General features: G+C 44.0%; 1 protein-coding gene across 3 annotated transcripts in view; it reads right to left on the minus strand.

Annotated features, from left to right (window-relative positions):
* Positions 1–15,118, minus strand: part of cntn3a.1 (contactin 3a, tandem duplicate 1) — a 115,111-nt gene that overhangs the window by 54,641 nt on the left and 45,352 nt on the right. The gene's annotated exons all lie outside the window — the stretch shown is intronic.

Raw genomic sequence — 15,118 nt, forward strand, 5'->3', positions numbered from 1 at the left:
GTTCTGGGATTTTTGCTCACCGTTCTTGGGATAATTTTGACCCCACGGAGTGAGATCTTGCATGGAGACCCAGATCGAGGGAGATTATCAGTGGTCTTGTATGTCTTCCATTTCCTAATAATTTCTCCCACAGTTGATGTCTTCAAACCAAGCTGCTTACCTATTGCAGATTCAGTCTTCCCAGCCTGGTGCAGGTCTACAATTTTGTTTCTGGTGTCCTTTGACAGCTCTTTGGTCTAGGCCATAGTGGAGTTTGGAGTGTGACTGTTTGAGGTTGTGGACAGGTGTCTTTTATACTGATAACAAGTTCAAACAGGTGCCATTAATACAGGTAACGAGTGGAGGACAGAGGAGCCTCTTAAAGAAGAAGTTACAGGTCTGTGAGAGCCAGAAATCTTGCTTGTTTGTAGGTGACCAAATACTTATTTTCCACCATAATTTGCAAATAAATTCATAAAAAATCCTACAATGTGATTTTCTGAGAAAAAAAATCTCATTTTGTCTGTCATAGTTGAAGTGTACCTATGATGAAAATTACAGGCCTCTCTCATCTTTTTAAGTGGGAGAACTTGCACAATTGGTGGCTGACTAAATACTTTTTTGCCCCCCTGTAGTTCAGTCTAGGGAGGATGTTCATACGGATAACATTAATTCTTCCAACTAAGCTAATTGGGAGGGAGATCCAGGTTTGGAGATCGTTCTTGATTTGATCCAGGAGTAGGAGATCATTTTCCTTGAACAGGCTATTCAGATCTGGTGTTATGAAGATCCCAATGTATTGAAACCCCTGTGTCTTCCATTGGAAAGGACATAGTGTCTTCATAGAGCTGGTGAGTGTAATATTGAGAGGGCAGACAGTGGATTTGTTCAAATTTATCTTATATCCTGAAAACTTGCCATACTGAGCAATTGTGTCTAAAATGGGAGGGAGGGATTTCTCAGGGTTGGATATGTAGAGCAAGACATCATCAGCTTAAAGGGAAATCTTGTGCTGCAGGCCGCCTGCAGAAACACCCATAATACTTGGATTGCCCCTTATCAGCTCTGCCAGAGGCTCCGCCCCCAACAAGTAGAGCAGGGGGGCGAGGAGCACCCTAGTCTTGTGCCCCGTTCCAGAGGGAATCTGTCAGAGTTCAGTCTGTTAGTAGTCACCATGGCATTTGGATGAGAGTATATGGATTTGATCCATTTAATAAAATTTGGGCCCATATTGAACTTTTCTAAGAGTGAAAACAGAAAGCTCCACTCCATCCTGTCAAATGCCTTCTCAGCATCCAGTGAAGCCAGCAGGACAGGGGTCTTCTGTGCGTTTACTTGATCAATAATATCAAAAAGACGGCAAATGTTTATCAGAAGAGTGTCTGTCTCTAATATATCCAGTTTGGTCCGCTTTTATTATTTTGGGATGAAGAGTGTTTAGTCTTTTGGCGAGCAATTTGGTAATTATTTTGTATTCGAAATCCAACAAGCTTATGGGCCGGAAGGACGAGCAGGATAGAGGGTCCTTGTCTTTTTTGAGCAACACTGTAATGCGAGCTGTGTGCAATGAGTCTGGGAGAAATCAGTTTTGGCAAAAATCCTCCAGCATTGGCATGAAGATAGGGCTGAGCTGGGGCCAAAAAGCTATGTAGAACTCTCTGGGGAATGGGCATGGGGACTTATTAGGTGGCATGGAGGTAATTGCCTCCAGGATCTCCTCAGGAGTGAAGTGGGAGTTGAGATCTTCTTGGTCGGTCTCTGATAGTTTAGGTAGCGAGATTCCCTCTAGGAAAGAGTGGAGTTCTTCCTCCATGTGTGTTTTCCCTCAGAGGTATATAGTTTGCAGTAAAAATCATGAAAAGTTAAATGGATCTTTTTTGGGTCATATGTGACCTCGTCCTCTGCTGTTCGGATAGCCATGATTGTACTCTCTGACTGCTTTAAAAAAAATTGGTAAGCAAGCAATCTACTAGGCCTATTGCTATACTCATGGTATTTCTGTTTCGTAAAGAAAAGTTTTTTTTTAATCTCCTGAGTGTAGTCCAAATTCAGTTGGGCTTTGGTTGCTTTAAGTTGACTCCAGGAGGTGCAGTCTGGGGATTGTTTATGTACTTTTTCACAGCATTCCAGCTCCCTTTCGAGATCTAACCTGTGTGCTTCCATTGCTTTTTTCTTAGAGGAAGCATATGCAATTAGATGACCTCTTAGTGTGGCTTTAGCAGCGTCCCACATTGTGGCCAGAGAAACAGGAGAATCTTTGTTGTCTTGTGTGTAGTTGTCTATCCATGTAGTTACCAATGTATGGAACACTTCATTTGATAACATGGAGGCGTTGAATTTCCAGCTCTTTGACCTTGGGATGTGTTTGCAGAGGTCAAAGCGGAGGTGGACAAAGGCGTGATCTGAAAGTGCTATTGTTCCGATTGTACACGTGGCTGAATTTATGAAACTCTTTGGGATCAAAATGTAATCTATACGGGAGTAGGTGTTATGGACATTAGAGTAGTTTGTATAGTCCATAGATGAGCTATTAGTCTCTCTCCAGATATCTATCAGTCCCATCTCTTTAGTAAGAGAGTTCAACATCTTTGCAGATCTAGGATTTGTGGTGGTGACTTGAGATGATTTGTCTAGGGTTGGGTTAAGGGTACAATAAAAATCTCCGGCCACCATGCCAAAGGAAACACAATGCTCATTGAACAGGGTTATCATATTTGACATGAAAGCAGGAGGATCTGTGTTAGGGACGTATATATTTAAGATAGTAATTGGTTGACCATACAGTGACCCAGTTATCAAAATAAATCTCCCCTCCGGATCAGATGTGTTTTTGTCAATTATGAATGGAACATTCTTATGGATAAGCATGGCTGTGCCTCTACTGTTTGATTTGAAAGATGAGAAATACACCCAAGCTCTGCGGAGTTTGGCATGTTCGGCATCACAGAGGTGTGTCTCTTGTAATAGCGCGATGTCTGCTTTTTCCTTTTTTTAGAGCACATAGTATCTTTTTCCGTTTTATTGCATGACCTAGACCATGGTAGTTCCATGTCAATAGATTTAAGGTACTAGTCATCGAACAGTAATCAAACTTTAGTGCAAGTCATCTCTGGGTAAAAGTGGATAATAGTTGCGTTCACATAAAAGGAAAATAAATGGTGTACATAAAATAATTCTCTGAACACCCCAGCTGAGTTCCCAAACAACTCGACACATCCCGTTGGATCTATTGACCACCGCCGCTCAGTCTCAATTCTGTGTTCCGAAAAAAAAACAAAAAAAAACAGGAACAGTTAGCAACGCACAACGTCTCCCCCTCCCCACCAAAGAAATGCCTCATCCTCTCCGCCCCGCATTGAGTAAATGACAACGTAGCTCACGTCCAGACCATATTAAAAGAGGGAGAAAATAAAATCAATAGCCCAGCCTACATATACCTCCCACAAGGGACATAGTAATAACAACAACAAAAAGTGGGAAATAAAAGTAGGCTGAAACGTTAGTAGGCCTAGGTTAGGCTATAGAGCCTATCCCTCTCAGCTAAAGGAAAATAAATATAGATTGGACGGCTATAATGACATTTAGCGGGGCGGGTGGGTCTTTGGATATCGGCTATATGTTGTCTTACCTCCTTTAGTAATAGCATTAATCACATTTAGTCATTGGTCCATTTCTCATTGACCAGGATGGTCTTTCAAAAAACATTTTGCCTCTTCGGGAGTTTTGAAGTGTCGCAGGGCTCCTTGGTGAAGAATCCTGAGCTCGTTTGGGTATTTGAATCCCCTGAAGATGCCTCGGTCAATGGAGTATTTCTTCACCTCGTCAAACTCACGGCGCATTCAGGGTATTCCAGCTGACAGGTCCTGTTGTAAAGTGAGTTTGGCGTTTCCCCACTGTGATGGTGTTGATTTTCGACCGCCTGTGGGACTCGTTCCTTGTCGGTGAATCTCAGGAATCGTATGGTGATTGGGCGCGGTGGTTGTCTGGCTGCTGGTGGGGGCCTCAGTGCTCGGTGAGCTCTATGGGCCCGTCAGTGGACAGGTGTACCACTCGGGAAGTTTGTCTTGCCGGTAGCGGATCAGTGGCATGTTTCCCTCTTCTTTTTTGCCCAAATTTAATAGAACACAATTATTCCTTCGCCCCGTTTTCCAGGTCCTCTGTTTTCTCTTCCAGATGCTCTATTTTAGCATATGCTATTGTTTCCATGGCATCTGTCAATAAGTTGTCCATGGATAGGATTCGCCCCTCTGCCTCGTCCAGGTGCCCCGCGTTTATGGTTCTTGTTGTTGATGTCAGGCAAAGCGTTTTCCAGGATTGTCACCTTGCCCCCTATCACACTGAGCGGAGAGTTAATGGCATCTAATTTAATGTTGAGTTCTGTACGTTGGGATCTCAACTCAGAAAGGATGTCTTCGACAGAGTGCGAGGTTGGCATTCGTTGGGCCTCGGGGGCGGGGGCCCGGGTCCTCTTGCTCCTGGCTAATGGCGCTAGCTTTTTCTGAAGCTAGCTTCTTCTTGGAGGCTTTTTCCGTCACTAATGCTCGAGTCCGGGTAAAAATGTCACCTGTAGTGTCGCCTTTTGTAGCCGCCATGACTTTTTTACTAAAGCTAAAGGAGTTTAAACTTGAAGTGGAGGTAAGATTAGGAATTGGAAACTACTTGTGCGGAGCTCTTAGTTCACGCGGCCATCTCGTTCAAGGGTCACGTGATCCCCGCGACAGTGACTTTTAACACTCCTATCTGAGTCCGAGCCATTAACCTGGGTACCAGTGGCAGGAGTGCACCAGAGTCCTGAGACCATGCATGTGGAGTGAGCGTGGAGAGAGAACATACACATTTCTCTCATGTTCCTATTTGTATATTGAAAATCAGGACATTATCAAGGGCCATCAAATGTGACAGGCAAGAGTTAACATGTGCCGTTGGGAAGATGAACTGTAACGCTATCTGAAGAAGACACGCTAGAATGATAAGTGCCGGGAGAAAGGGGGGGGTCTACACACTGTGAACAATTTAGACTAAGTATGCATTGAGATACCGATCTTTCATTTCCAGGCCACTCGCAACAGGAAAACAGGGACAAAGGAGGGCTGTAATGAAAAGAGTTATTACCAGCAATAAAAGGTTTAACTTATAAATGTACATTGTAACCGAGATGGTGTGTGTTAGGTTGAGAAGCTTGAATTTGAGTCATACTGAAAGTACTAAGGACTGAATTTGGGTTGGATAATGTATTAAATGTTGTAGTTATGATTTGGATACAGGGAGAGAGAGTTGCTTTCAAACGGTGATGGGTGGAGGCACTGCTCAAATGTATTAGACCTAGGGAGGCTCTAGAAACCTTATCTTTAAGTGTCCTCCGACAGGGAGGTTATTAGAGAACTCAATGGATCATAGCTTGGGTCAACCATGAAGTTTCTTTTTGTTTTCTTGTTTTACCATTTTTATCAGAATTTTTATGTTATATCGCATCAATTGTTGGATGATACGGTACAATTAATTGCAAACAAGGCTCATAGTCTGTGTTTTGCATTAACAACCAATGATGAAAATGAAGCAGACAGCAGGGAGACCAACATCACATGGGTATAGAACGACGAGGAAGGATGGTTCTGTCCCCAGTTTTAGTCGCATCAAGGGTGGTGTGAAATTATTAAACATGTACTTTTTTTCTCTTTCCTTTTCAAGTCAATATGTTTTTAGCTTTCGTGGAACATAAGAGTGATCATTGTTCAAGAGGAGAGACCTGGCCTGGGGTTGAGACAGAATGTTTACATTGGGCTGTTCAGTGGGATGGAATATGACTGCGGTGGAGATCTGTGGGGGCTCATAAATGAAGGTTGTGGTAGTAGAATGGTATCATTCCTAGAGACTATGTAAAGTTGAAGTCGGAAGTTTACATATACTTTGGTTGGAATCATTAAAACTCGTTTTTAAACCACTCCACAAATTTCTTGTTAACCTCTCTGGGATCGTTCGGGGACGCTAGCGTCCCACCTCGCCAACAGCCAGTGAAATTGCTGGCCGCCAAATTCAAAACAACAGAAATATCATAATTAAAATTCCTCAACCATTCAAATATTTTACACCATTTTAAAGATACACTTCTCGTTAATCCAACCACAGTGTCTGATTTTAATAAAGCTTTTCGGCGAAAGCAGAAAATCATTATGTTAGGTCAGTAACTAGTCATAGAAAGCATTCAGCCATTTTCCAACCAAAGAGAGGTGTCACAAAAAGCAGAAATATAGATAAAATTAATCACTAACCTTTGACGATCTTAATCAGATGACACTCCCAGGACTCAATATTACACAATACATGTATGTTTTGTTCGATCAAGTTCATATTTATATCCAAAAACCTCAGTTTACATTGGCGCCATGTTCAGAAAACATCCGGAGAAATTGCAGAGAGCCACATGAAATAACAGAAATACTCATCATAAACCTTGATGAAAGATACATGTTTTACATAGAATTAAAGATAAACTTGTTCTTAATGCAACCGCTGTGTCAGATTTCAAAAAAGCTTTAAGGCAAAAGCACAATATTCAATAATCTGAGAACAGGTTCAGCCACAAAAGCACCCGCCAAACTGTAGAGTCAACAAAAGTCATAAATAGCATTATAAATCTTCACTTAGCTTTGCTGATCTTAGTCGGAATGCACTCCCAGGATTCCCACTTCCACAATAAATGTTTGTTTTGTTCGATTACATCCATATTTATGTCCAAATAACTCCGTTTTGTTCGCTCATTCACTATTCACTATTCCAAAGGCACAATGCGCGAGCGCAAAATCCAGACGAAAAGTCAAAATAGTTCCATTACAGTTCGTAGAAACATGTCAAACAATGTTTAAAATCACTCCTTAGGATCTTTTTATAATACATCTTCAATAATATTCCAACCGGACAATAGCGTATTCATTACAGAGGAAAAAGAAGGGACGGCGCGCCCTTGTGACCGCGCAGTAAACAACTGATTGGCCAAAGTGAGAGATTGGCCTCAGCCTAGTCCACTTTTTGAAACAGCTCTTATTCGACACCCTTCCACAATAGAAGCCTCAAACAACTTTTGACATCTGCTGGAAGCCTTGGGAAGTGCAATTTGGCCCCATAGACACAGCATATTGGATAGGCAATCACTTAAATGAAACTACAAACCTCAGATTTCCCACTTCCTGGTTGGATTTGTCTCAGGTTTTCACCTGCCATACGAGTTTTGTTATACTCACAGAAATCATGCAAACAGTTTGTTTTCTATCCAGAGTGTTTTCTATCCAATACTACTAATACTGTGCATATATTAGCATCTGGGACAGAGTTACAGGCAGTTTACTCTGGGCACCTTTTTCATCGAAGCTACTCAATACTGCCCCCGTCACCAAGAAGTTAACAAAGTATAGTTTTGGCAAGTCGGTTAGGACATCTACTTTGTGCATGACACAAGTCACTTTTCCAAATGCCTGAAGGTTCCACATTCATCTGTACAAACAATAGTACGCAACTATAAACACCATGGGACCACACAGCCGTAATACCCCTCAGGAAGGAGACGCGTTCTGTCTCCTAGAGATAAACGTACTTTGTTGTGAAAAGTGCAAATAAATCAATCCCAGAACAACAGAAATGGACCTTGTGAAGATGCTGGAGGAAACAGGTATAAAAGTATCTATATCCACAGTAAAAACGAGTCCTATATCAACATAACCTGAAAAGCCGCTCCGCAAGGAAGAAGCCACTGCTCCAAAACAGCCAGACTACGGTTAGAAACTACACATGGGGACAAAGATTGGACTTTTTGGAGAAACGTCCTCTGTTCTGATGAAACAAGAATACAACTGTTTGGCCATAATGACCATCGATATGTTGGAAGGAAAAAGGGGGAGGCTTGCAAGCAGAAGAACACCATCCCAAACGTGAAGCACGGGGGTGGCAGCATCATGCTGTGGGGGTACTTTGCTGCAGGAGGGACTGGTACACTTCACAAAATAGATGGCATCATGAATAGGACAATTAGGTGGATATATTGAAGCAACATCTCAAGACATCAGTCAGGAAGTTAAAGCTTGGTCGCAAATGGGTCTTCCAAATAAACAATGTCCCCAAGCATATTTCCAAAGTTGTGGCAAAATGGCTTAAGGACAACAAAGTCAAGGTATTGGAGTGGCCATCACAAAGCCCTGACCTCAAACCTATAGAACATTTGTGGGCAGAACTGAAAAAGAGTGTGCAAGCAAGGAGGTGTACAAACCTGAGTCAGTTACACCAGCTCTGTCAGGAGGAATCGGACAAAATTCACCCAACTTATTGTGGGAAGCTTGTGGAAGGCTACCCGAAACGTTTGACCCAAGTTAAACAATGTAAAGGCAATGCTACCAAATACTAATTGAGTGTATGTACACTTCTGACCCACTTCGAATGTGATGAAAGAAATCAAAGCTGAAATAAATAATTCTCTCTACTATTATTCTGACATTTCACATTCTTAAAATAATGCGGTGATCCTATCTGACCTATTACAGGGAATTTATACTAGGATTAAATGTCAGGAATTGTAAAATAAAACTTCAGACCGGAAATAGCTCATAAGAGAGGGAGGACAGCTAACTGTGCACAATATAGGGACTATTATGTTAAATTGAACATTACACATACCCAGATCATGGTGAGAGTAGAAGCGATAGTGTTGGCATTTCAGACACTATGGTAGACTTTTAAGAAACCTGAGACTCAGAGTTTTGTTAGGTTGGATATTCTTCCAACTCATTAATCTCTTTCCCAATTTCTAACAACCGGTGAACACTTGACTCCATGCAGTAGTTACTCACTGCAGTCGCTGTAGGGACAGTAATTAAAGGAGGCTATGGTAACAGCATGGAATTGGATATGGCGCAAATGAGGGAGTTTGAGGTATGCGTCATATGCAGTGTCAGTAGTAGCAGGGGTTACTTTTGTAGCATTGTTGGGATATCCGTTTATGAGGACTCATGCCGCATGGCTTGGTAGCTGGTAACTGGGAGACCGATGGGGGTACCGGGGGCTGTTATTCAAATGTCACAAATTAGTGATTTGGGCATAAAGGGGGAATCTATGCTGTCAGGAAATGACCCATGAACCATGAATATCCTCAGGTGAAAGCAGCAGATGAGGAGCAGGAGATAACTGAGTGCACGGGCTGACAAGGTAAAAATCTGGAGATTGAGTGTACATCAAGATACACCAGGTGGGGGTATTGGAACAGCACTGGTCTGGTCCACACACAGTACTCCTTATAGCACCTGCAGCGATAAAGATTGCCATGTCTCTACTCGGTGGGTTCACAGTTCTTACGTGAAGTGAGGTCCAGCTGCATAATGGGTGAGCTTGATTAAGGATACGCACTTGCCTATCAGGCGACGTGACTATCAGGTGACGTGCCCATCAGGTTGCAAAGATGGTGATGGGGAGCAAAGTGAGAATGACATGGCTTGGGAACACCTCTTGGATCCTGTGGTCTGACGGGGAAGACTGGGCGGAAGGATGAGAAGGATTTTTATGGCTTTAATTTTTGCCAAACTCAGCAGAAAAGTATCCTGAAGGCATAGTCGGGCGAAGAGAGAGAGTGGGAATTGTCATGTTATCAAAATTAGGGTTTTCATGCATTGTGCATATCTTAACACATTATTAATGCTGTTATGTCTTGTGTTTATTTTTGCTTTCCAAGTCTTGTGCTTTAACTCTCTTAGGGACCAGAAAGAGAAGGTTGAACTGGGAGAAGGCAACAGATCCACTGGACACCTTATTATCAGTGTTCTATGAGAAATGGAAATAAGAGTGTGCTTGGTGTGATTATAGGACAGAGGCCATAAGTCTCTGAGGTTGGAAACCTCACTGTGAATGTTAATCATGTTTTATCTTTTGTTCACGTGTTGTTATCATTGTTTGTTCATTTATAAGTCATTTCCAAGATTATGTAAGTTGAACAGTAGGAAACTATTGTTCAAGAGGGTGGACTGTTGGGTTCTGAGAATATGAAATATACTTATTCATGTCACTGAGGAAGAGGGTAAGGTATAACGTTTACATTATGTCAGGATATGTTATTGTTAGCCATCAGGGATCCTATGGGAGGGATCCTCTGGGAAGAGAAGAGACAGTCTGGTACCAATCAACATGACAGCCTTGAGTTGGGGAGGAGTGAGCACTTTGGGGTAGAGGTCAGGTCAGATGAAGTGAGGAAGAACAGATGTCACTAAGGTTCTGTCTAGCAACAGCGATGCATTGGCTGTTCAGATGGTAGGAGGAGACTCAGCCTGGGAGAAGGGGTTAAATATCAGTGCTTGTGTGAAATATGTCTTTGTCTGATGCAGCTGTATTGACCCAATGGGCGAATAAACTTGGTTTAAGCTTTCATAGTGTCTGTCGATTTCTTACTATGATAATTAGAACCTAACAGTTTTTTTATAATGATAGATAGAGCGTTGGGCCAATAACCGAAAGGTCGCTGGATCGAATCCTTGAGCTCCTGAACAAGGCAGTAAACCCACTGTTAACCCACTGTAAATAACTCTAAATAACAAACTGGCTTTATTTACAAATTAGTAACAATGTCACACCCTGTGTTCAAAAGCATAATCAGCGCTCTAATTCCCCCTATCACTGGTCTGGAGCAATGAAGTGGTGACGCAGGGTACCGTACTAAACCACAAATTACCTAAGTCCCGCAGCATAATCACAAAACTTTTAGTGGAGCAACCACTGTATCTAATCAAAATGAATGAGTTGAAGATAAATACTTTTACTAAGAGTATTAGTATATTAGTAATTGACTGACCCGGTCTCTCCAGATCTCCCAACAGTTCTAGTTCTAGGGTCAATTTTAGATCAATGTTATGCATTTTCAGCCATTTTTGAACTTGAGACCAGAAACAGGCTACCTGAGGGCAATACCAACAGCTGTCAACATCCTGGTCCTCAAATGAAACTGGTATACTTTCTTAATAGGTAGGGGTTATTTTCTTTAAATGCTTCCCGAGTGGCGCAGTGGTCTAAGGCACTGCATCGCAGTGCTAGCTCTGCCACAAGAGATTCTGGGTTTGAGTCCAGGCTCTGTCGCAACCGGGTGGCGCACAATTGACCAAGCGTCGTCCGGGTTAGGGGGGGGTTTGGCCGACAGGAGTGTCCTTGTTGTGCACTAGTGACTCTTGTGGCAGTGCACGCTGACACAGTCACAAGGTGTACTCCTGCTTCCTCCTGTTTCCTGCCTCATGATGCCATTTATTTTGTGAAGTGTACCAGTCCCTCCTGCAGCAAAGCACCCCCACAACATGATACTGCCACCCCCGTGCTTCACGGTTGGGATGGTGGTCTTCGGCTTGCAAGCCTCCCCTTTTTTCCTCCAAACATAACAATGGCCATTATGGCTAAACAGTTCTATTTCTGTTTCATCAGACCAGAGGACGTTGCTTTTTAATGGCAATGTCACGATCTTCGTAAGAAGTGCACCAAAGCGCAGCGTGGTGTGAATGCATCATTTTAATGGATGACGAAAGCACAAAGTAAACTGGTCAAAACATTAAATGAACAACGACCGTGAAGCTATATACGAAATGTGCTGACACAAACACTACACATAGACAATCACCCACAACCCACAATGACAAAACAGGCTACCTAAATATGGTTCCCAATCAGAGACAACGACTAACACCTGCCTCTGATTGAGAACCATATCAGGCCAAACACAGAAACAGACAAACTAGACATCCAACATAGAATGCCCACTCAGATCACACCCTAAAGAAACATACAAAGCAAACTATGGTCAGGGTATGACAGTAACCCCCCCCCCCCAAGGTGCGGACACCGGCCGCAAAACCTGAATCTATAGGAGAGGGCCCGGGTGGGCATCTGTCCGCGGTGGCGGCGCTGGTGCTGGACATGGACCCCACTCCACCATAGTCTTAGTCCGCTTCTGTGGCCTCCTAGGAACGGCGACCCTCGCCACCGACCTTGGACTGGCAACCCTACTAAAGGGCCCCATTGGACTGAGGGGCAGCTCCGGACTGAGGCGGCTCTGGCAGGTCCAGGCTGACTGACGGCTCTGGCAGGTCCAGGCTGACTGACGGCTCTGGCAGGTCCAGGCTGACTGACGGCTCTGGACAGACGGGAGACTCTGGCAGCTCTGGACAGACGGGAGACTCTGGCAGCTCTGGACAGACGGGAGACTCTGGCAGCTCTGGACAGACGGGAGACTCTGGCAGCTCTGGACAGACGGGAGACTCTGGCAGCTCTGGACAGACGGGAGACTCTGGCAGCTCTGGACAGACGGGAGACTCTGGCAGCTCTGGACAGACGGGAGACTCTGGCAGCTCTGGACAGACGGGAGACTCTGGCAGCTCTGGAGAGGATGAAGGCTCTGGCAGCGCTGGACAGGTGGGAGACCCTGTAGGCAGAAGATGGAGAGACAGCCTGGTGCGAGGGGCTGCCACCGGAGGGCTGGTGCGTGGAGGTGGCACTGGATAGACCGGACCGTGCAGGCGCACTGGAGCTCTTGATCACTGAGCCTGCCCAACCTTACCTGGTTGAATGCTCCCCGTAGCCCGACCAGTGCGGAGAGGTGGAATAGGCCGCACTGGGCGGTGTTGGCAAACCGGGGACACCATGCGTAAAGCTGGTGCCATGTATGCCGGCCCGAGGAGACGCACTGGAGACCAGATCCGTAGAGCCGGCTTCATGGCACCTGGCTCGATGCCCACTCTAGCCCGGTCGATACGAGGAGCTGGAATGTACCGCACCGGGCTATGCACCTGTACCAGGGACATCGTGCGCTCCACAGCATAACACGGTGCCTGCCCGGTCTCTCTCGCTCTCCGGTAAGCACAGGAAGTTGCCGCAGGTCTCCTACCTGGCTTCGCCACACTCCCTGTGTGCCTCCCCCAATACATTTTTGGGGCTGCCTCTAGGGCTTCCTACCGCGCCGCCGTGCTGACTCCATTCGCTGGTATCCCTCCTCACACTGCTCCAGAGAATCCCAGGCGGGCTCCGGCACTCTCCCTGGGTCGACCGCCCACCTGTCTATCTCATCCCAAGTAGTGACACAGTCCAGATCTCGCTCCCATGTCCAGAAATCCTGACATCACTGCTGCTGCTGCCCATTACCACGCCGCTTGTGTGAATGCATCATTTTAATGGATGACGAAAACACAAAGAAAACTGAACAAAACAATAAATGAACAACGACCGTGAAGCTATATATGAAATGTGCTGACACAAACACTACACATAGACAATCACCCACAACCCACAATGACAAAACAGGCTACCTAAATATGGTTCCCAATCAGAGACAACGACTAACATCTGCCTCTGATTGAGAACCATATCAGGCCAAACACAGAAACAGACAAACTAGACATTCAACATAGAATGCCCACTCAGATCACACCCTGACCAAACAAAACATAGAAACATACAAAGCAAACTATGGTCAGGGCGTGACAGGCAGTTTTGGAGCAGTGGCTTCTTTCTTGCTGAGCGATAGTTAAGATTAGGTTGATATAGGAATAGTTTTTACTGTGGAGAAATATACTTTTGTACCTGTTTCCTCCAGCATCTTCACAAGATCCATTGCTGTTGTTCTGGGATTGATTTGCACTTTTCTCACCAAAGTACGTTCATCTCAGGAAGGAGACAGAACGCATCTCCTTCCAGAGCGGTATGACGGCTGTGTGGTCCCATGGTGTTTATACTTGCGTACTATTGTTTGTACAGATGAACGTGGTACTTTCAGGCATTTGAAATAGCTTCCAAGGATGAACCAGACTTGTGGAGGTCTAGGCTGATTTCTTTTGCTTTTCCCATGATGTCAAGCAAAGAGGCACTGAGTTTGAAGGTATGCCTTGAAATACATCCACAGGTACACTTCCAATTGACTCAAATGATGTCAATTAGCCTATCAGAAGCTTCTAAAGCCATGACATCATTTTCTGGAATTTTCCAAGCTGTTTAAAGGCACAGTCAACTTAGTGTATGTAAACTTCTGACCAACTGGAATTGTGAAACAGTGAATACAGTGAAATAATCTGTCTGTTAACAATTGTTGGAAAAATTACTTGTGTCATGCACAAAGTAGATGTCCTAACCGACTTGACAAAACTATAGTTTGTTAACAAGACATTTGTGGAGTGGTTGAAAAACGAGTTTTAATGACTCCAACCTAAGTGTATGTAAACTTCCGACTTCAACTGTATATAAGATTTTATAGAGGACAAAATCTGCAAGCCATGTGTGTAGCTAGCTTGCTACCTTGATTTCTGTCAGATGTGCAGGAGAACAAGGGATTACATCCTTGAGTAAATCTAAAAAGTCTAGTTCCATTAGGAAAAGGAGGTCAGGTGCATTAGGTCTGGGTCTGAACACAGTCATCCAGATAGACACTCAGAGAGCAGTAGGGGACATGAGTGCAAACAAAGCAGGACCCTAATGCACAGGCTCTGAAAAAACGTGCCACTGTGATTTCTCTTTAACTCTGTATAGCATCTTGGGTCTTGGCCACACTCAAATCCCGAAGCCTTCTTGAGTTATTTCTAGTTAATCGTTAACCCTCTGTGCGCCGGAATTCTATAATTACTAGAATGGCCATGGCTGACATTTTGACCGTTGATATTTCAATAGTATAAATATTCCATAATAAATAACGAATGCATTTATTCTGTTAAAATAGGCCATAAGAAACCTCAGGACATGAAATGTAAATTGTATTCAGTCCGAAAATGTATTGATTGATCCAGAAGTGCATAGATTGTAAATACTAAAATAAGAAGATGGTGCTTTTTCTGACTTCACAGCTTGGAATAGCTCATTATCCCAATCCCTCTCAGACCAGCTTGAGCACATCCAAAAGTGTGCTTGCTGCATCGTCCTGGGCACTGCATATGTGAGGTACACCGATGCACTGGAGACACTGGCACTGCAAACACTTGAAGAGCAAAGAGAGCAGCTGTGCCTGGATTTTGCAATATCTCTCTACAAGTCCCCCTTCCGTGACTGGTTAGTTGCTTGTCAAAGTTTCCATCCAATTCTAAAAATCTGCATATGTGCATTTTCCCACCAGAGCTGTGTTTCCATCAAATTGACTTGTTGCGGATAAAAG

Source organism: Oncorhynchus tshawytscha, linkage group LG16 (genome assembly GCF_018296145.1).
Source record: "Oncorhynchus tshawytscha isolate Ot180627B linkage group LG16, Otsh_v2.0, whole genome shotgun sequence".
Classification (NCBI taxonomy): domain Eukaryota; kingdom Metazoa; phylum Chordata; class Actinopteri; order Salmoniformes; family Salmonidae; genus Oncorhynchus; species Oncorhynchus tshawytscha.